General features: G+C 39.8%; 1 pseudogene; it reads right to left on the bottom strand.

Annotated features, from left to right (window-relative positions):
* The window catches only part of LOC118984894 (60S ribosomal protein L27-like), a 62074-nt pseudogene extending 44054 nt beyond the window's left edge, over positions 1 to 18020 (bottom strand).
* Between the last annotated feature and the right edge of the window lie 3135 nt (positions 18021 to 21155).

Below are 21155 nucleotides of genomic sequence, written 5' to 3'. Positions count from 1 at the left end.
CCTGGACTAAACTGTACTTGGCATTGAGACACCCACAGACTGCACTGTACATAGACTTTCTCCCTGGTCGTAGCAGAATCCTCTTCAGCTGGTGGGAATAACCCAAACAAATCCATGTCTTATAGCTGTTCTACATTTTGGAAATATCTCAAGCTGTCTCTAATGCACACTCAGATTTGACAACTGCTGAGGACTTTAATTTAGTCTCTGATTTTAATATTTATGTATATCACCTGGGAATCTTGTTAAAGTTCAGATTTCAATTCAGTAATTCTGCGTGTGGCCTGAAATTCTACATTTGAAACAAGTTCCAAGGCTATGATGACATTTCTCATCCATGGAACACACTCTAAGAAGCATGGATAATAATATACAAAATTAAAAGGCAAATTCACCCCTTATATGCCAGTGCTAAAATGAGTTGGTCTTAAATGATATCTTGTCATTCCTCCCAACCCAAGTCTGTGGAAATGATACCATTCCTCGCAACCCAGGTTTATGGAAAATTTATCTTCCATGAAAATAGTCCCTGGTGCCAAAATAGTTGGGGACTACTGCAGTGCATAGCCAAACACACACACACCAGGCAATACAACTGTTCCTTACAAAGAGTAACTCAATTGTTTTAGAAAGCTCTAGTTTAAAACAGTGACACACTTTTAGCAGGTTACCACTAAAATGATAAGATGGCAATAAGATGTCGATAAGATGGCAAGACCTGAGAAAATCACCACAGGTGAAGGTGGACTGAGCAAGTCTATAAGAGTGTGGCTTTCACCACACTCTGTTGTGTGCCCTCATAAAATGAGGATTGCCTGGAAGTAGGAGGCTGATCCTTTGAACTGGTTCCATTGACTTACTCCTGGACATGAGACTAACATACACTCAAGACAGAACCTTGGAAGCCAGGACCCTTTGGTGGGTGCTACTCCCAGAAGATACAAGAGTCTTACTCTACCCCCTTACTTGTCCTAACTCAGGAAATTACTTTTTTAAATGTATTTTATTGATTATGCTATTACAGTTGTCCCATTTCCCCCCATTTCCCTCCACCCTGCACACTCCCTCCCACCCACACCCCCCCCAGTTCATGTCCATGTATCATAAGTTCTTTAGCTTCTACATTTCCCATACTATTCTTGCCCTCCCCCTGTTCATTTTCTACCTACCATCTATGCTACTTATTCTCTGTACCTTTCCCCCTCTCTCCTCCTCCCATTCCCCTATTGCTAACCCTCCATGTGATTACCATTATGTGGTTCTGATCCTGTTCTAGTTGTTTGCTTAGTTTGCTTTTGTTTTAGATGTGGGTGTTAATAACTATGAGTTTGCTGTCTTTTTACTGTTCATATTTTTAACTTTTTTTCTTAGATAAGTCCCTTTAACAATTTGTATAATAAGGACTTGGTGATGATCAACTCCTTGAGCTTGACCTTATATGAGAAGCACTTTATCTGCCCTTCCATTCTAAATGAAAACTTTGCTAGATAGAGCAATCTTGGTTGTAGGTTGTTGCCTTTCATGACTGGGAATACTTCTTTCCAGCCCCTTCTTGCCTGTAAGGTCTCTTTTGAGAAATCAGCTGACAGTCTGATGAGAACTCCTTTGTAGGTGACTGTTCCCTTATCTCTCACTGCTTCTAGCATTGCTTCCATTTTAATCTGGGGTAATGTAATTATGATGGGCCTTGGTGTGTTCCTCCTTGGGTCCAACTTTTTTGGGACTCTGAACTTCTTGGACTTTCTGGAAGTCTATTCTCTTTGCCAGATTGGGGAAGTTCTCCTTTATTATTTGTTCAAATAACTTTTCTACTTGTTGCTCTTCCTCTTCCCCTTCTGGTACCCCTATAATTCGAATGTTGGAACATTTAAAGGTGTCCTGGAGGTTCCTAACTCTCTCCTCACTTTTCTGAATTCTTGTTTCTTTATTCTTTCCTGTTTGTTTGTTTTTGCTTCTCCCTTCTGGTCCACTCCATTGATGTGAGTCCCAGTTTTCTTTCCATCACTATTGGTTCTTTGTGCATTTTCCTTTATTTCATTTAGTGTAGCCTTGATTTGTTCATCTAATTTGTGACCACAATCAACCAATTCTGTGAGCATCCTGGTCACTAGTGCTTTGAACTGTGCATCTGATAGGTTGGCTCTCTCTTGGTCACTTAGAAGTATTGGCTCTGGGGCTTTGATCTGTTCTTTTGTTTGAGCCATTTTGGGGGGGGTCTGGTCGCAACTATTGTATATAAGGGGTGGAACCTTAGGTGTTCACCAGGGCGGGTCAAGCCAGTCACTGGGTTGTGACACTATATATGGGGGCAGGGTCAGAGAGGGAACAATGACACTTATTCCACTGTCTCTCAGATTTCAGTCTCTTCTGCCCCTTTCCACAAGCAAATTTGGCCCTGTTGGTGCTGGTTTCTGGGTGGGTGGGCTTGTGTATGTCCTAGGACCCTGTGGGTCTCTCCAACGAACTCTCCTGTGAGGTTGGGAGTCTCTCTCAGCACCTCAACCTCCACAAGTGTTTTCAATTGGTGCTTTTAGGCTTTATTTCCTGGTGCTGGGGCCCTGGATTGTGTGGTCTGTCTTGATGCCGGTTTTTGCCTGATTTATCTGTGTGTTAATGTGTGAGCATAGTCAGCCAGCCACCTTGTGTACCTCACTGGGTACTCATTGCCACCCCAAGCCTGGAGTCTGCCAGCTGCTGCCTGCACACCTGGGTCTGCTAGCCACTGTATTTTCCCAGCTGACCCCTCTCCTCTGGCCACCAACTCCACCCCTATTACCGGTCTGGATGAATGGTTGCCGGACTTCCATACAGTTCAGTTTTCTGTCAGTTCTAGGTGCTTTTTTGTTTCTAAATTTTTGTTGTCCTTAAATTTGGTTGTGTGAGGAAGCACAGTGTGTCTACCTATGCCTCCATCTTGGCCAGAAGTAGAAAATTTCTTACTCCCATCACACACCAAGCTACTCATGCCCACAGTATATACACAATACCTTGGAGGATGTGGAACTCATGGGAAAACACAACAAAAACACGCATTTGTCTAGATCACTAAAATTACAACTTCTGCTATTGAGAGTATTTTTCTGTGACCCTTATTCATACCAAGCCAATTTTCCCAGGCCTATTTTTAAATCAATATTTTCTTGAGATTAGATTTCTTGGTCAATTTTCAATCAATGAGTTATTAGTTTTATTTTTTGGTGATTACTTCTATCAAGTCTGTTTTTTTCTCAATTATTGCAGTTTTAACACTTTCTACATGACTTTATGTTTTTGTTTTTCTTATACAACAAATTTTATCATGTTAAGTTGCTAACAATATCAACTTCATTTTGTGTTAATAATTTCTCCCCATCATACCCATTGTCAATTAATTGGTTTGAATTTATTTCTTAGCTAATCCATTTTATAAAATGTCATCAACAGTCTAGAACACAGAATTTCTCTTTTGTCCAGGACTTATCTATTTTATTATCAATCTACCTCTTTGGTGTATTTCTCGTGATTTTGAATATTGTTCACCATGCCCAATGGCAATCGAAAAAATAGCAAATAGCAGAAGTCAGAACAGTGGGATCAAAACCAAAATAATTGCCTGAAAAATTTCTTCATTTTGAAGATAAAATAGCTTTGGCTGAGCCTCATTCACAAAGTAACATGAGACTCATTATAATCTGTGTTGTCATACTGCAGCAATTGGACACAGCAAACATGTCTCAAACAAGTGACTTGAAATAAATATTTATTTCTTGTTTATGGTTCATTAATCAACTGGCTTTGCTGGGCTGGGTTCTGGGCTTTATGTCAGTTCCAGGTTTGGTCCACATGTTTTCACTTTGGGACCTTGGTTGAATGAGGCATGGCTACCGAGGGCATCCCCTTCTCATGGGAAACTCAAGAAGGCAAGCTGAAACACATCCTGCCTCCTGAAGCCTCTGTTCAGAGCTGTTGCACTCTCCCTTTCACCTACATTCCAGTAGTCACAGTCAATCACATAGTCAAACCTAAAATAAAAAGGTTTGAAACTAAAGTGCTCCCACAGTGAAGCCACGCCAAGGTCAGGGAGAGACAAAAGAATTGCAAACAAATAATGTAATCTATCATACAAGCTATCCCCAGTATAAAGCGCTGACGTTTCCATAGACAAGATGACTACTTTATTGCACTCAAAAAGAATTATTTTGTAGCGATCCCATGTTTCCGTCTATACAATAAAATCAACTGACATAATTTCTATATTGAATTCATCCTCACTGGGCACCAGGTACAATAATTAATAATAATTTTTTAAAAAACAGAGTTTTTCTTGAACATAATTTCTTATTCTGATTATGCTACATTCAGAACAATTCCCTTCTAATTGCCTATAACTAGAGCCCTGTGCTTCTCTGTGCTTCTCTCTCCATCACCTGAAATTCCCCAGAACAATCTGCATTTACTGAGCTTGGAGTCAGCTATCAGATTGGTGAAATGACAAAATGGAAATCTATGGGGACCTGCCCTGGATGAAGGACTGTAACTTGAAGTGAAAGAAAAGGTATGCTGAAGGGAGAAATGATAATATGATTTGATGGTAGAATCAGTGCTCTAATAAAGAAAAGCAGGGATCAAGGAGGACTGCAAGATTGCTCATTTGGAAGAGTGTAAGATCAGTGGTATCACTAAAAAAAGGAAATTATTGTAAAGGGCTATTCTAGTGTTGGAACCAGCTGTCACATAGCAGCCAAGTTGTTATATTAGTGTGTCATTGGGGGAAAAGTCTGGTGATGTAGCATCAAGAACCATAAGCAATTTTTACATTTTAGAAGTAGTTGACTTAATGGTAAGTTATTTCATCCCTTCTGACGTTAATTGAAAATTAAAAAATAAGTCCTTAAAGGAAGGAAGGGACAGAATCTCCCAATTGACCTCATTTTCTGCCTTTTTTGTGGGAGGTATTTTTTTTTGTCTTTTTTCCCCCAGGAAATAGTAGTACTGCAAATGCCAGGAACATCATGAAGACTTTCCTGATATGGCATCTTCCCTCCACTGCCACCACTCTACCAATCACCTGTGTCCCAGTCCTCAGATTTCTCACATGAAAGCTTAACTCACTTCTTTTTGGTCTCATTGCTTCTGTGTTTAATAGATTTAGAGTCAATTAAACTCCCTTAAAATACATATGTTTCAAGTGAGCTGGCTAAAACAAGAGATCCATTGTAGCTTTCAGTTCAGTTAATGCCTTAAGTATTCTGCCAATAGAAATATTTTAGCCCCCAGAAAACTTCTGGCCAAGATGGATGCATTGGTAGATAGATTTCTGCCTGCTCACACCACAAAAAAGGACAATAGTGAATTTAAAAACAAAAAATAACCATAACTGCCAGAGTTTTAACTGTATGAAAGTTGAACTGTATGAAAGAGGTGAAAGAAGAAACATGCATCCAGACCAGTAGGAGGGCAGGCAGGGTGGAGCGGAATCACAACAAGCTGTTGCCTGGAAGACTGTGGTGGGCAAGGTGGTAGCTGGTTGACTGCGTGAGGAAATAGCTAGAAGTAGGCAGTGGGCCATCCCACATTTACATGTGGATAAACCAGGAGGAACAATTGGGGAGCAAGACAGACCGCACAATCCAGGGTTCCAATGCCGGGATAAAAGCCCAAAATTTCTGACTGAAAAACCAGTGGGGGTTGAGGCAGCAGGAGAAACTCCTAGCATCACAGGAGAGTTCATTAGAAGACCCGAATAGACTGTACACAAAACCACCCACCTTGGAATTAACACCAAAAGGGCCTAATTTGCTTGTGGGTAGCAGAGGAAGTGACTGAAACAGGCTGAGAGCTGAGCAAGTGGAATTGTTTCCTCTAGGACCCTTACCCCATATATGGCACAACAATGCAGTGATATGGGTTGCCCCAACCTGGCAAATGCCTACAGCTGTGTAATATGCCTAAAGCTGTTGCCCTCAACCTGACAAATGTTCCTTACTGTGTAATAGGTGCACTGAGACTCAAAATATGGTCCAAATGAAAGAACAGATGAAAGCTCCAGAAAAAATACAACTAAGTGATGAAGAAATAACCAACCTATCACATGCAGAGTTCAAAACACTGATAATCAGGATGCTCACAGAAATGGTTGAGTATGGCCGCAAATAGAGAAATAAGTGAAGGTCATGCAAAATGAATTAAAGGAATATGTACAGGGAATCAACAGCGACAGAAGAAAATCAGTACTCAAATCAATGATTTGGAGCAGAAGGTAGAAAAACATTCAACCAGAAAACAATGAAGAAACAAGAATTCAAAAAATGAGGAGAGGCTTAGGAGTCTCTGGGCCAACTTTAAGCATTCCAACATCTTAATTATAGGGGTGTCAGGAGGAGAAGAGGAAGAGCAAGAAATTGAAAACTTATTTGAAAATATAATGAAGGAGAACTTCTAGAAAATCCAGGAAGCTCAGAGAGTCCCCCAGAAGTTGGACACAAGGAAGCACCCACCAAGGTACGTCATAATTACATTACTCAAGATTAAAGATAAGAAGAGAATCTTAAAAGCAGCAAGAGAAAAGGAGTTACCTACAAAGGAGTTCCCATAAGACTATCAGCTGACTTCTCAAAAGAAACCTTGCAGGCCAGATGGGGCTGGAAAGAAGTATTCAAAGTCATGAAAGGCAAAGACCTACATTGAAGATTACTCTATCCAGCAAAGCTATTATATCGAATGGAAGGGAAGATAAAATGCTTTTCAGATAAGGCCAAGTTAAAGGAGTTCATAATCACCAAGCCCTTATTATATGAAACATTAAAGGGACTTATCCAAGAAAAAGAAGAGGATCAAAAATATGAAGAGTAAAATGACAACAAACTCACAACTGTCAACAACCAAAACTAAAAAAAAAAAAGAAAAAGAAAAACACACTAAGCAAACAACTAGAACAGAAACAAATTCACAGAAATCCAGATCACATGGAGGGTTGTTAGCAGGGAGTGGGAGGAAAGAAAATAGAAGAAAAGGTATAGGAAATAGGAAGCATAAATGGTAGGTACAAAACAGACAGTGGGGGTTAAGAATAATATGGAAAATGGAGAATCCAAAGAACTTATATGTATGACCCATGGACATGAACTAAGGAAATGATGGTGGGTGGGGATATAGGGTGGAGGGGAATAAAGGGGAGGGAAAAATGGGACTACTGTAATAGCATAATCAACAAAATATATTAAAATTTAAAAAAACAAATGACCGTGAGAAAAGCAACAAATCTGCATCAAGTTTTGTGTTAAGCTAGAACATACCTCTGTGGAATCTTCAGAAGGCCAAAGCTATGGGCAACTCTTGATAGGCAGCCTCATCACGACAATGTGCCCCCTCATGCATCATATTTCATGCAGCGTTTTTGGGGAAACATCAAATCACCCAGGTGACTCAGCCCCTCTATAGCCCAGATCTGGCACCCTGAAACTTCTGGCTTTCCCCTAAACTAAAATTATCTTTGAAAGGGAAGAGATTTCAGACCATTGATAAGATTCAGAAAAATATAATGTGGCAGCTGATGGCAATTAGGAGAACAGTGTGAGGTCTCAAGGTATCTACTCTGAAGAGGACCTGGTCATTGTCTTATGTATGTTTCTGGTATCTGTATCTTCTTCAATAAGGGAGTCCATTTTTCATAAAAAATATTCTAACTCCTAAATCACTCAAGTTCCAGAAGGCCATTTGTACCACCATTTAAGTGTATAGATTAACATTTATTTAATTATATTTTAAATATGAGTGTAAAAAGCAGCCTAATCCTGGTAAAAAGCACAAAAGTACTACAATCATATATACACATTAGATCCATTCCTTCTTCCTGTCCTTGTACTGGGGATACAGCAGCAAGAAAAGTGGAACCTTTGGTCTGATCTACATTCTAGAGAGAAGAGACAATACTGTATATAGTGATAATAAGAGTTCTGTAGGAGACCTGTCTTAGGGAAAGTGAAGAGCAAATTACATATTACCTTACATTTTAAGACTATTTGCCAAAAATATTGTAAAATTTTATTTTGTGGCAATACTTGGTAAATTTTGGAACTATGACATTAATTGTATTAATTGAATATGAATGAGATTTTAATTTCATTCAAAAATTTTAACATCTACTCCATTAACCAGGGGCTTGTTAATTGGAGGTATGAAACAAGCATTTTTTCAGGAACATATTAAAGAAGTTCTCCCAGGAGAAACCGGTGAAGTGATGGAGAAGCAAGTCAGAAGGGAGAGAAATCAAGCAAGGGTGTGATTTCTGGCCAGAACCACTCTAAGAGGTGCTATGAAGCATTAGAAACTGGGCTTTCATCTCCCCATACTCACCAGCCTTTGCTAATGTCCATACCAAGAGGTCTCAAACTCAAGGACATTTCCAACTGTGCATATGTGGGCAAAGTAGATCCAGTAACCCAATGATAGGCTTTCAAAGAGAGTCAAGGTAAAGATTATTATTAGCAAAAACAAACAGGAACCAAGGAAGAGGTGATAAAATGGTAAAAGAGATCAAGAAGATAGGGTCACAGCACCTACAGCGTCTGTAGATGGGAATGTTGTGTAGCAGTCTGTGTGGCCCGGTTGAGTCAATTACCATTGATGATGTGCCTTGGTGGGTTCTCTTTGGGTCTAACTTCTTTGGGACTCTCTGGGCTTCCTGAACTTCCTAGAAGTCTATTTCCTTCACCAGGTTGGGAGTTCATCATCACCAAGCCCTCATTATATGAAACGTTAAAGGGACTTATCTAAGAAAAAGAAGATAAAAATATGAACAATAAAATGACAACAAACTTGCAGCTATTAACAAACAAACCTAAAAGAAAATGAAAACAAAAATTAAGCAAACAAAAAGAACAGGAACAGAATCAGAGAAATGGACATCACACAGAGGGAGGTCAGTGGGGAGGGGGAAGGGAGAAATAATGGGGAAAAGGTACAGGGGAGAAGAAGCATAATTAATTAGTAGGCATGAAATAGATGGGAAAAGATAAAAATGGTATAGAAAACAGAGGACTTAAAGAACTTATATGTACAACCCATGGACATGAACTAAGGGAGGAAATGCTAGAGGGCTGTGGGGACAAGGTGGAGAGGAGATATAGGGGGAAAATTGGAAAATCTGTAACAGCATAATCAATACAAATACTTAAAAAAGTAAATAACCATTGCATCCAGACCAGGCTGGCCTAGCTCAATAGTCCTCTTTCTTTCACTTTCAATACTATCCATTTCTTTCCTTTGCAAGTAAATTCAGTATAGTCAATGGCAACTCTTCTTCCTCTTCAAGGAGAAAACTTTTAATATAATTGCTTTTGGTTTTATAGCTTCTCCTCTGAATATGATAGTTTCTTTAAAATAATCCACTTCTATATCTTATTTCTAAGTAAGTATATGTCTGCATTGTAAAGAGATGAAAATGGACTTTTGTAAAGGGGCCAGTTTACAACACTGAACACAGAAATGTGAAATTAGTTGCCTGAGTGACACACTGGACTCTGTGTCACTTGCTTTTAATACAAGTGGATTCCGGAGAGAGGAAAATGGCAGTGGAGTAGGACAGAACGACTCCAGTTCTCGTACCCCTGGGAGAAAATCCTGGCAGATTTACTGAAGAACAGCACAATCAAGTCCCCAACCAACAATTCCCCAGCATTTATGAAAATAAGAGACCAGAGATAGTGATGAACCAGACAGCTACAGATCCTTGGGGTCTCAGGGATGCGAGTAAGGATGGAGGCAGCCAGGCCAGCAGCAGCCATTGGCCGGCACGTAAAGACCTCGGCCGCGGCTACCGCAGCGGTCGAAGCCCACAGGCTTCCTTCCATCTGTGCCCAGTGACAGGGGTGTCTGCCATGGAAAACTCATTGGGAGTCTGGCAACCCTGAGTAAAGTCAAGGGCAGTGGGGGCAGTGGCAGCAGCGGCGGCAGGGGCAGGATGGCAGCCATTGGCCAGCGCGTAAAGCCCTCAGAGCTGCTGCTGCTGCAGCTTCCAGGGCCCAGAGGCTTCTGTCTATAGCCAGTGTCGGGGCGTCTGCCACAGAGGACTCATCGGGAGCCCAGCACCTGTGAGTAAAGACAAAAGAGGCAGTGGCAGGGCCAGCTTCCCTTGGCCAGCCTAGAACTCCTCAGAGCTGCCGCTGCCGCTGTGTTAGGGGTGTAGAGGCTTCCATCTGTGGCCAGTGCCAAGGAGGACTCATAGGGAGCCCGGCACCCAGTAGAGCATTGGGCCAGCTGTGGGGTCCCTAGAAGAGCTGGCTCCCTCCCTCACCATCTAGGCGGGGCTGGGTGGCAGAGACCTGTCTGCCTAGGTGTGCAGGGAGGGTGGCAAGGACAGGGGGCCATGTTCAGTTGTGATCTCTGTGGTCGCCAGCCCACCAGCCTGCCAGCCCAGGAAATTTGAGAGGAGCATTGTCCTAACCAGTCAGGTTGGGGATTGGGCTGGGCTGAGAGGCACGCTTTCTGGAGAAGTTTTTACTGGAAAGTGGACTGAGGATTTCTCCTGTGAAGGCAGCTTGACTTGCTTCTCACCCAACCACAGGACTGGGAAGGACCAGTACTAGATCCTGTGGGACCCAGGCAGCCTGTCGGGTGGGCGGGTGTCTGCACCCCAGTCTGGTAGCCTGGCTGGCAGGTGGGTGTGCCCCTGTGCCTACAACCCAGCCCACAGAAAGGTCCTGCCGAAACCAGAAAAAACAGATTGGACAGTTTGAAACCAACATGAAAGGAGGTTTGGGTTTTTTTTTTAACTTTTTTCAGTAATCGTATATATTTTTTAATTTTATTGTTGCTGTATCTTTCAGTACTTTGTTCCTCTCCTTTCTTTTTTCCTGTTTTAGTCCTTCTTCCTTTCAACCCAAACTTATTGCTTTTTCCTCACTTCTCTTGCCCTTTTTGTGTGTGTTTGTTTGTTGCTTTCTATACCACTGTAAATACCTCACAACACATCTCTCGGGTCTTAGCCCACTTTACGGGTTCCTGAATTCTATTACTGTAGTGATTAACTCTACTTGCTCACATGCTACGCCTATTTACTATTCTTTATTCTCACCTTACCTCAAAACCTGACCACCCACAAACTCATTGCTTTCTAGATACAACTCACAAGACTTCCCACCCCAACAAGAGACTTAACTTTGGTCTATCCTTTCTTAAAAGTGGCAAATTGGGTTGAAGATTACAGTTAACACTGTATAGAGCATAAATATCTTCTATCTCTTCTCTACCGGCTATGACTGTTAATATCATAAAGTACTCTATTGCTGTCATAAACCATTTTGCCTCCCCCTCCAACTTTGTGTGATCACACACACACAAAGAAAGGAGTAAGTGGAAGCGGAGAATATCAAGATACCTGCAGGAGACTGCACCACTGAATTCCACAGGTATTCTACCACAGAAGTTCACACCATAAACACAGGGAGTCAGAACAGATCAATTTAAGAAGCTGAGGCTAACAAGAAGAGTCTCATAAACAACAGGAAGACAAAGAAACAATGCCCAAATGAAAGAAAAGGTGGAAGTCTCAGAAATAATGTCAGATGAAAGAGAGGCAAGTCAGCTACCAGATATTGAATTCAAAGCACTCGTTATCAGGAAATTCAAAGAGCACTCAATGAGCTACCAGAAACTAGAGGGGAGCTACCAGAAACTAGAGGGGAGCTACAATGAGCTCTCCACAAACTATATCAACATGAAAAAGGAAATAGAAACTATCAACAAAGGCCAAGAGGAAATGAAGAATACAATTTCAGAACTGAAAAACACAGTAGAAGGAATGAAAAGCAGGATCAATGAGGCAGAAGATCAGATCAGCAAGTTGGAGGACACAGTAGAAAGAATCTCCCAGAAAGAGCAAGAAAAGGAAACGAGGCTCAAAAAGAATGAAGTGGGACTAAGAGAAATGCAAGATAATATGAAACGTAATAATATGTGAATAATAGGAATACCAGAAGGAGAAAAAAAGAATAAGGGATAGAAAACCTACTTGAAAGAGTAATAATGGAAAATTTTTCTAAGTTGAGGAGAGATAAAGTCACACGAATCCAGGAATTGTAGAGAGTCCCAAACAGATGGAACCCAAAGAGGCCTACTGGAAGACAAATCATCATTAAAATGGCAAAACTCCAAGACAAAGAGAGAATCCTAAAGGCAGCAAGGGAGAAAAAGGAAGTAACATACAAGGGAGCCCCAATATGGTTAGCTGCTGACTTCTCAATGTAAACATTCCAAGCAAGAATAGAATGGCAAGAAATATTTCAAGTAATGAGAACCAGAGTCATACAACCAAGGCTACTTTACCCAGCTAGGCTCTCAATCAAGATAGAAGGCCAAATAAAGAGCTTCCAAGACAAAAGAAGTCTAAAAGAATATGCCTCCACCAAATGATCTCTACAATAAATACTAAAAGGACTGCTTTAAGGAAAGGAAGGAAAAGAGAGAGACAGAGAGGAACTGTGGTACAAAAATCCCAATGAATAAGTACCTATCAATAATAACCTTAAATGTAAGTGGATTAAATGCTCCAATCAAAAGACATAGAATAGCTAAGTGGATAAGAAAACATGACCCACACATATGCTGCCTACAGGAATAGAGGGAGTATTCCTCAATATAATAAAGGCCATATATGAAAGACCTACAGCCAACATCATACTCAATGGGCAAAAACTAAAAGCTTTCTCACTAAGATCAGGAACAAGACAAGGTTGTCCACTTTCACCACTTCTATTTAATATAGCATTGGAAGTTTTAGCCTCAGCGATTAGGCAAGAAAAGGAAATAAAAGGCATCCAAATCGGAAAGGAGGAAACAAAACTGGCATTGTTTGCAGATAACATGATAGTGTACATGGAAAATCCTATAGACTCTACCAAAAAACTGCTCAAACTAATAAATGAATTTGGCAAAACAGTGGGATACAAAGTCAATATCCAGAACTCAAAGGCATTTTTGTATACTAACAATGAATCAGGAGAAGCAGAAATCAAGAAAAAAAATCCCATTCAATATAGCAAAGACAAAAATAAAATATCTCGAAATAAATCTAATCAAGGAAGTAAAAGACCTGTATGCAGAAAACTACACAACACTGAAGAAAGAAATCAAGGAAGACACAAACAAATGGAAACATATACCGTGTTCATGGATTGGAAGAATTAACATCATCAAAATGTCCATACTACCCAAAGCAACTTACAGATTCAATGCAATACCTATTAAAGCACCAATGGTATATTTCACAGACATAGAAGAAACACTTCAAAAATTTATATGGAACCATAAAAGACCCCAAATAGCAGCTGCAATGTTAAGAAAGAAGAACAAAGTAGGAGGGATCACAATACCTTATATCAAACTGTATTACAAGACCACTGTAGTGAAAACAGCCTGGTACTGGCATAAAAACAGGCACAGAGACCAATGGAACAGCATAGAGAACCCAGAAATAAACCCAACTCTCTACAGTCAATTAATATTGGACTAAGGGGGCAGTAACATAAAATAGGGTAAAGATAGCCTCTTCAACAAATGGTGTTGGGAGATCTGGACAGCTATGTACAGAAAAATGAAACTTGAGCACCAACTTACACCATACACCAAGATTAATTCAAGCTGGGTAAAAGACTTAAATATAAGCCATGACACCATTAAAGTCCTAGAGGAGAACATTGGCAGGAAAATATCAGATATTCACGCAGCAACATTTTTACTGATATGTCCCCTACAGCAAGGAATATAAAGGAAAGAGTAAACAAATGGGATCTTATCAAAATAAAAAGCTTCTGCGCAGCTAAAGAAAACAGCATTAGAATAAAAAGACAACCAACTGTATGGGAAAAACATATTTGCCAATGATACCTCAAAGTTTTAATCTCCAAAATATACAAAGAATTCACATGACTTCACTCTAAGAAGAGAACTAACCCAATTAAAAAACGGGAATGGACATGAACAGACACTTCTTCAAGGAGGACATACAGAGGATCCAGAGACACATGAAGAGATGCTCGATATCACTTGCTATCAGAGAGATGCAAATTTAAACCACAATGAGATACCACTTTACACCGGTGAGAATGGCTATCATAAACAAAGCAATAAACAGCAAATGTTGGAGAGGGTGTGGGGAGAAGGGGACTCTGGTCCACTGTTGGTGGGATTGCAGACTGGTAGAACCATTATGAAAAACAGTATGGAATTTTCTCAGAAAACTAAAATTGGACTTGCCTTTGACCCAGCAATTCTACTGCTAGGATTGTATCCTAAGAACCCTAAAACAGTGATCCCAAAAAACCTATGCACCCCAATGTTCTTAGCAGCACAATTTACAATAGCCAAGAATTGGAAGCAACCTAGGTGCCCATCCAAAAATGAATGGATCAAAAAACTATGGTACATATACACAATGGAATTCTATGCAGCAGAAAGAAAGAAGGAGCTCCTACCTTTTGCAACAGCATGGATGGAACTGGAAAGCATTATGCTGAGTGAAATAAGCCAGGTGTTGAAGGACAAATACCACATGATCTCACCTTTAACAGGAAGCTAAACAACAAAACAATGAAGCAAGCAAAATATAACCAAAGATACTGAAATAGAGAACAGGCTGACAGTGACCAGAGGGGAGAAGGGAGGGAATTTCAGGGGAAATAGGGGAGGGATTTAGAGGAACATATATAAAGGATACATGGACAACAACTGAGAAGGGTGGAAATGGGAGGGAGGGGAGGAGCACGGGGGTGGTATGGGATGGGGGTAATAGACAGAAAACTGTACTTGAAAAATAATTAAATAAAAAATTGGGAAAAAAGATACAAGTGGATTCCTACAGAGATGAGTAACTTTCACTTTCCTTCTGAGGAAATGCCATCTGTTAGCACCCTGGGACGTAGCATTGATATATGATTCATTAGCTTATGTTTATTCTAATATACCCTGTGAGTTAAAAATCATTTTTTCAGATATTTGTGGACCTCATGAGTCATTTTAGAATGTTCTTCTCTTATTTCCATTTTATTATTTGGCTCCAGAAACAAAATTAGAAGCTAAAGTGAATATTTTATGGTCCACACTGTCTCTTGGTTCCTTTATGCATAATATCAAGTATTTTCAATTAAATAAAGGAAAATAAAGAATTTCAAAAAGTAATAACATTCAAAAATAAAAAAGCTTAGAAAAAGTTGACTTTCTAGTACATGGAGTATTTATTCATATATAACTTCTGTTTTCCCTTGAAGCCAGGAAAAAACATTCACATTGCTTGCTCTTGCCCCATCTAATATAGCAGATCCTCTAGTGTCTTGTAAAGCAAACCTGATACATATTTCTAGGCACCCATGGCAGTGTGGCACACTTGTTCAAAAGCATTGTCAAAAGAGAAGTGGCTGACTTCATTTTCTTCCTTTCCTACTGCAAACCTCACCAGTGGTGTCCACCAAGACTTCCAATGTTGGGGAAGCTCCAAAAGGGTGTCTTCATCCCTAGAACTGGTAGTAGAGCTGCCCCTTGAAGTCTATTACTGTTAAGTACAGCTGCCTCTTGACTGATGTTCAGGAAATTTCTCCGAAACTGAGCTCAAGAGGCAGTGAAGTAGTGACAGAAATTCTGGAGCCCTTAAATTTCTGGAGCTATATTGTGGCTGAGCAGAAATAAGGAGATAATATTTCTCCAAATTTTATACTACATGCTGTTACCCAAGTAATGTTAAATATTGAGGCTTTCGTATTTATATTAGTGTTTGCTTATAAATCTCCTTCTCCCCAGGATAAAAAATGAAAGAGTTTTTCACAGAATTTTTGCAATATGGTGGGCGATATGACTTCATTCCTTGCTTTTATAGTAAAACCTTCACTAATTCCCAATACTTTTAGGGTTATGTTAGACCTTTGATTGAGGGAAGGAAGGAAGAGGAAGGGGACACAACAGTGAAGTAAAGGCATGAATAGACTCCATAAAGAAAACTCACTTCACGAGTACATGGAAGGAAGGGAGTCTTCTTCTAGATATATTATAAAATATATTCAGAATGTATTTTTCTTCTAAATATATGGTTTGAGGAAAATTAGCTATTGCAGCTCCAACCCAAGTGTCAAGTGCTGTGAAAACCAGAGAAGCATCCCTTTGTATAAAAATATATTAAAAGTGTCTTTGTCAGTCAGCTTCTTCCCACCCACTGTATGTTTCTCCAGCTCCCATAACGGTTGGAGAATGTCAAAGAAAATTTATTTTAAGCTGTCTGTCAGAGTAATGAATATTTTGTGGCTGCTGGCTGTGTCATAATGAACTCCAGTTATAAAAGGTGAAAGGGGGCATGAAACTTACTGAGAAGTTTTAAGATTGAACCATTTGCCTCCATATTTGGCGAAGAGCAGAATAAGAATAATGTCAAGGGAAGAAAAATGTTGAAAATCCTTGGAATTCTTGAGTCAGAAAGAAGACATTTTGGCAATAAGACCATGTAGAAAGTCTGGGATTATCATCAGTACTGAGGAAATGAGGTAGAAATTGGATCAATCCACACCTCAGCAAAAAGGGATGATAGATTTGAAGATGACACCGCCTAACAAACTCCCCAAGCTTAACCACTCACAACAATAAGCATAAATTTAGGCCATGAGTTTGTAGGCTTATAATTTGTGCTGAGCTCAGCTGAGTAGGTCCTCTGCTTTTGGCTGGGCTCACTACCATGTGTGAGGGATGGTTTGCTAATGGCTGACTGCAACTGCTTTCACCTGGGGTCAATGAGGTGATTTGGCCCTAGTGTACATACCTACCCAGGTGTTCATGGCAAAGACAGCAATGCAAGAGAGAACAAGATAAAATATGCAAGTCCCATTTTAAATTTTTACTTGCATTGTGTCTGCCAACATCCTATTGTGCAAAACAAGTCACATAGATGAGCCCAAGGTCAAGGAGTGGGGCAGGTTTTCCATGGTGGGAAAGTATCATACTGTAAAGTCTCATGAAGAAGGAGTGGAAGCAAGGAGGGAAAATTGGAACATTTTTGCAATCTACACTTATGGTGATCTGTCAGTTCTGTGTTATCAGACTTCATAGAAAAATGGTGTGACAGAGACCAGAAACTATTTATAGTTAGAATATAGCTGAGTGTCCAGGAAGCCTATTATGTAAAAGATCTTTGTAACCAGTGGTACAGAGGTGAAAAATAACACCAGTTCTAAGCATCAATATACCTCAATCTTTTTTCACAGATACCTTTAAATAGAGTATCCCACGTTTATTATTTAACATTTGCAAAATACTTCTCTATGTGCCATATGCCTCACAATATTTAGGAAATATCCTCACTAGAGGGAGTTGTGCTGTTTATTTCAGTTTATTAAGGAGTTGGTTGAGATGGCAGATGTGTCCCAGCATCACCAAACTAAGTAACTGAAATGTGGATAGCTTCAATGGTCCCCTGGGGATTCAATTGTTACAAGCAAAGGTACTTCTGACTTAGCTGACTGATTGGACTGAAGTAAATAAACCAAACAGATGGTTTATTTATTTTATTGAAAGCAACATGCTTTCACATCTTCAAAGAATACTAAGGATTTTCAAAAGACTAATCTGTTTGCTTCAGATTGCAATAGATGATTTGGTATTATAACTAATGACCTATAAGTTTTATTGTGGTGAATCACCAAGTGTCCTGACATATATAGCCCCAGTGAACTTGGGGTATCATATTGTAAACTGGTTTCTTTCAGAAGCAGATTCTGAGCAAAAATTCCCAGGAAAGTATTTTATTTAAGAGGTGATTCCAGGAAAAACTGGAAGTGAGATAGGGAAGGGGCATTACCAAAAAAGTGTCCCTTAGTAAGCCAGTTACCATTGTGAGTGACTGTAGCTTCACCCCATGGAGAACTCTGGGTCTTTGTAGGACACACACCTCAAAATTACCCTGCCTGCTGGGCAAGGGAACTGGGACATTTGTCACCTGAATCTTGTTTGTCACTTGCTGACTCCTGTTCCTGGGGTATATTCATTTCTTGACACCTCTGATATGCCATGTTCTTGGGCAGATGTTGGATGAAATGATTCCTTGTACTTACCATATTTTTCAGAGTATAAGATGCACTTTTTAAATACATTTTTCTTCATTTTTTTTCTATTTTCCTCCTCTAATTTTTTTCCTATTTTTCTAGGTGCATCTATTTTTTGGACCGTAAGACACACCTAGGTTTTAGAGGAGGAAAATAGAAAAAAAATTTCTGAAACAAAAAATGTGGTAGAAAAGTGCATCTTATACTCTGAAAAATATGGGTAACTTGATTAATGCAATCTTAGAAGCAAGCTGACTGACAGGGTGTTCACCTGGAAGGGGTGGACTTTATCACTGAAAAAAAGGTTCTTGGATAGATAAGTGGGCCCAGTAAGCGGTTCTGCTTTGGATTATAAAGCTAGTATATTAAAAAGCATGTGCCTGTGGCTACAAGCCACAGTATTAGCAAGTTCTACTTGGCTATACACACAACAAGCCTTATCCACTTATTGGCACAGTGAGCCACTGTCTTGCTGCCACCCAAGATTCTGCTTCTGTTTGCAAGCTCCCTTAATAAACTCTTTGCTTAATTCTGGAATAGTTGGCTTCTGTCTTTGGTTTCTTGGCCCAAGGAAATTTTCACAATAGCCAACCAACTTTCTGCATCTTCAGAGAAAGTGTCCATCTAAGATTTACATGTCGAAGTTGAAAGTAGATAGGTATGCTAAAATGCCAGGCCCCAAGGGATATGAGTAGAGAGTGGCAGAGTTTGCTGTACACAATGATGCCAGGACAAATCTGCTTAAATGTAGAACAGAGGCATGTTTTGCCCAAGCACCCTTTTTTAAATCACAAAAACAACAAGGAGAACAAAAGTAATTTTACAAAAGAAGAGAGAAATAGAATGTACCAGTCACTGTCCCAAAATGACAAAAGCCACCTAGATTACCTGAAGAAGAAAAACTTAATCTAAATCTAAAAATGTATTAATGACTTCCCACCAAGATGGAGGCATAGGTAGATACACTTTGCCTCCTTGAACAACCAAAAGAGGGGCAACAACAAGTTTAAAAACAAAAAATAACCAGAACTACCAGAAAATCAAACAGTATGGAAGTCCGACAACCAAGGAGTTAAAAAAACATTCATCCAGACTGATAGGAGAGGCAGAGATGGGAAGCCAGGTGGACAGGACTCATAGCAGGTGGCATCTGGAAGACTGGGATAGGTAAGGCAGTGGCTGGCCAACCAGGCGAGTTGGCAGCTGGAGAAGTAGGTGGTTCCACATTTGCATGTGGATAAACCAGGAGGGAAAACTGGGGAGTTAGACTGCACAACCCAGGTTTCCAGTGTGAGGAAATAAAGCCTCAAAACCTCAGACTGAAAAAACCTGTGGGAATTGAGGCAGCAGGAGAAACTCCCAGCCTCAAAGGAGAGTTCATTGGAGAGACTCACAGGGTTCTAGAATGTATACAAAATCACCCACCCAGGAATCAACACCAGAAGGACCCAATTTGCTAGTGGGTAGAGGAGGAAATGACTGAAAACTGGCTGAGAGCTGAGCAAGCAGCACTGTTCCCTCTTGGACACCTCCCCTACATACAGTGCCACAACACAGAGACATGGGTTGCCTTGCCTGACAAGTACCTAAGGCTCCTACCCTTACTAACTAACAAGCACACCAAGACAAAAATATGGCCCATATGAAATGACAGATGAAAGGTCCAGAAAAAAATACAATTAAGCGATGAAGAAATAACTGACCTATCACATACAGAGTTCAAAACACTGGTAATCAGGATGCTTACAAAATTGGTTAAGTATGGTTCCTAAATATAGGGACAAGTGAAGGCTATGTAAAGTGAATTATAGGGAAATGTACAGGGAACCAAGAGTGATGGGAAGGAAACCAGGACTCAAATCAACAATTTGGAGCTGAAGAAAGAAAACATTCAATAAGAAAACAATGAAGAAACAAGAATTCAAAAATATGAGGAGAGGCCTCTGGAACAACTCCAAATGTTCCAATATCTGAATCATAGAGGTGCCAGAAGAAGAGGAAGAGCAAGAAATTGAAAACTTATTTGAAAACATAATGAAGGAGAACTTCACTAATCTGGCAAAGGAAATAAACTTCCAGAAAGTTCAGAAAGCTAGGAAGTCCCAAAGAAGTTGGACCCAAGGAAGCACACACCAAGGCACATCATAATTATATTACTCAAGGCTTAAGGTAAGGAAAAAAATTAAACGCAGCAAGAAGAAAGGGGACAGCTACCTACAAAGGAGTTCCCATAAGATTGTTAGCTGATTTCTCAAAAGAAACCTTGCAGGTATGATGAGTATGAAAAAAAAGCATTCAAAGTCATGAAAGGCAAGGACATACATCCAAGATTACTCAATCGAGCGGTGGAAGGACAGATAAAATGCTTCCCAGATAAAGCCAAGTTAAGTTAAAGGAGTTTATCATCACCAAACCCTTATTAAATGAAATGTTGAAGGGACTTATCTAAGAAAAAGAAGATAAAAAATATGAACAGTAAAATGACAACAAACTCACAACTATTAACAACCAAACCTAAAAAAAACAAAAACAAAAATGAACTAAGCAGGCAACTGGAACAAGAACAGATTCACAGAAATAAAGATCACATGGAGGGTTATTAATGGGGAGAGGGAGGAGGGAGAATGGGGGAAAGGGTGCAGGGAATAAGAAGCATAAATGGTAGATGCAACATAGACAAGTGGAGGTTAAGAATAGTATGGAAAATGGAGAATCTGAAGAACTTATGTGTATGACCTATAGACATGAACTAAAGTGGGGGAATGATTGTGGGAAGGGTGTACAGTGTAGAGGGGAGTAAAGGGAAGAAAAAAATGGGACAACTGTAATATCATAATCAATAAAATATTAAAAATAAAAATGTATTAATTAGTCGAAGGGGTAAAAGACAACACTAAGAAGCCCTGCAGCATAAGAATGAAAACAAGCTACTATCTCTAGACTGAGTGACCAATAATACCCTGATACAGGCAGTAAGTGATCTCAACTTATAGGAAACATTAGTCATTGTTACCCAATAATTTTATTTTTCCCCAACTTTTTATTTAATTATTTTTAAGTACAGTTTTCTGTCTATTACTCCCATCCCATCCCACCCCCTGT

Source organism: Sturnira hondurensis, unplaced genomic scaffold (assembly GCF_014824575.4).
Source record: "Sturnira hondurensis isolate 20B ecotype Veracruz unplaced genomic scaffold, ASM1482457v3 Scaffold0003874, whole genome shotgun sequence".
Taxonomy (NCBI): Eukaryota; Metazoa; Chordata; class Mammalia; order Chiroptera; family Phyllostomidae; genus Sturnira; species Sturnira hondurensis.
This window is presented reverse-complemented; position numbering and strand designations above follow the sequence as displayed.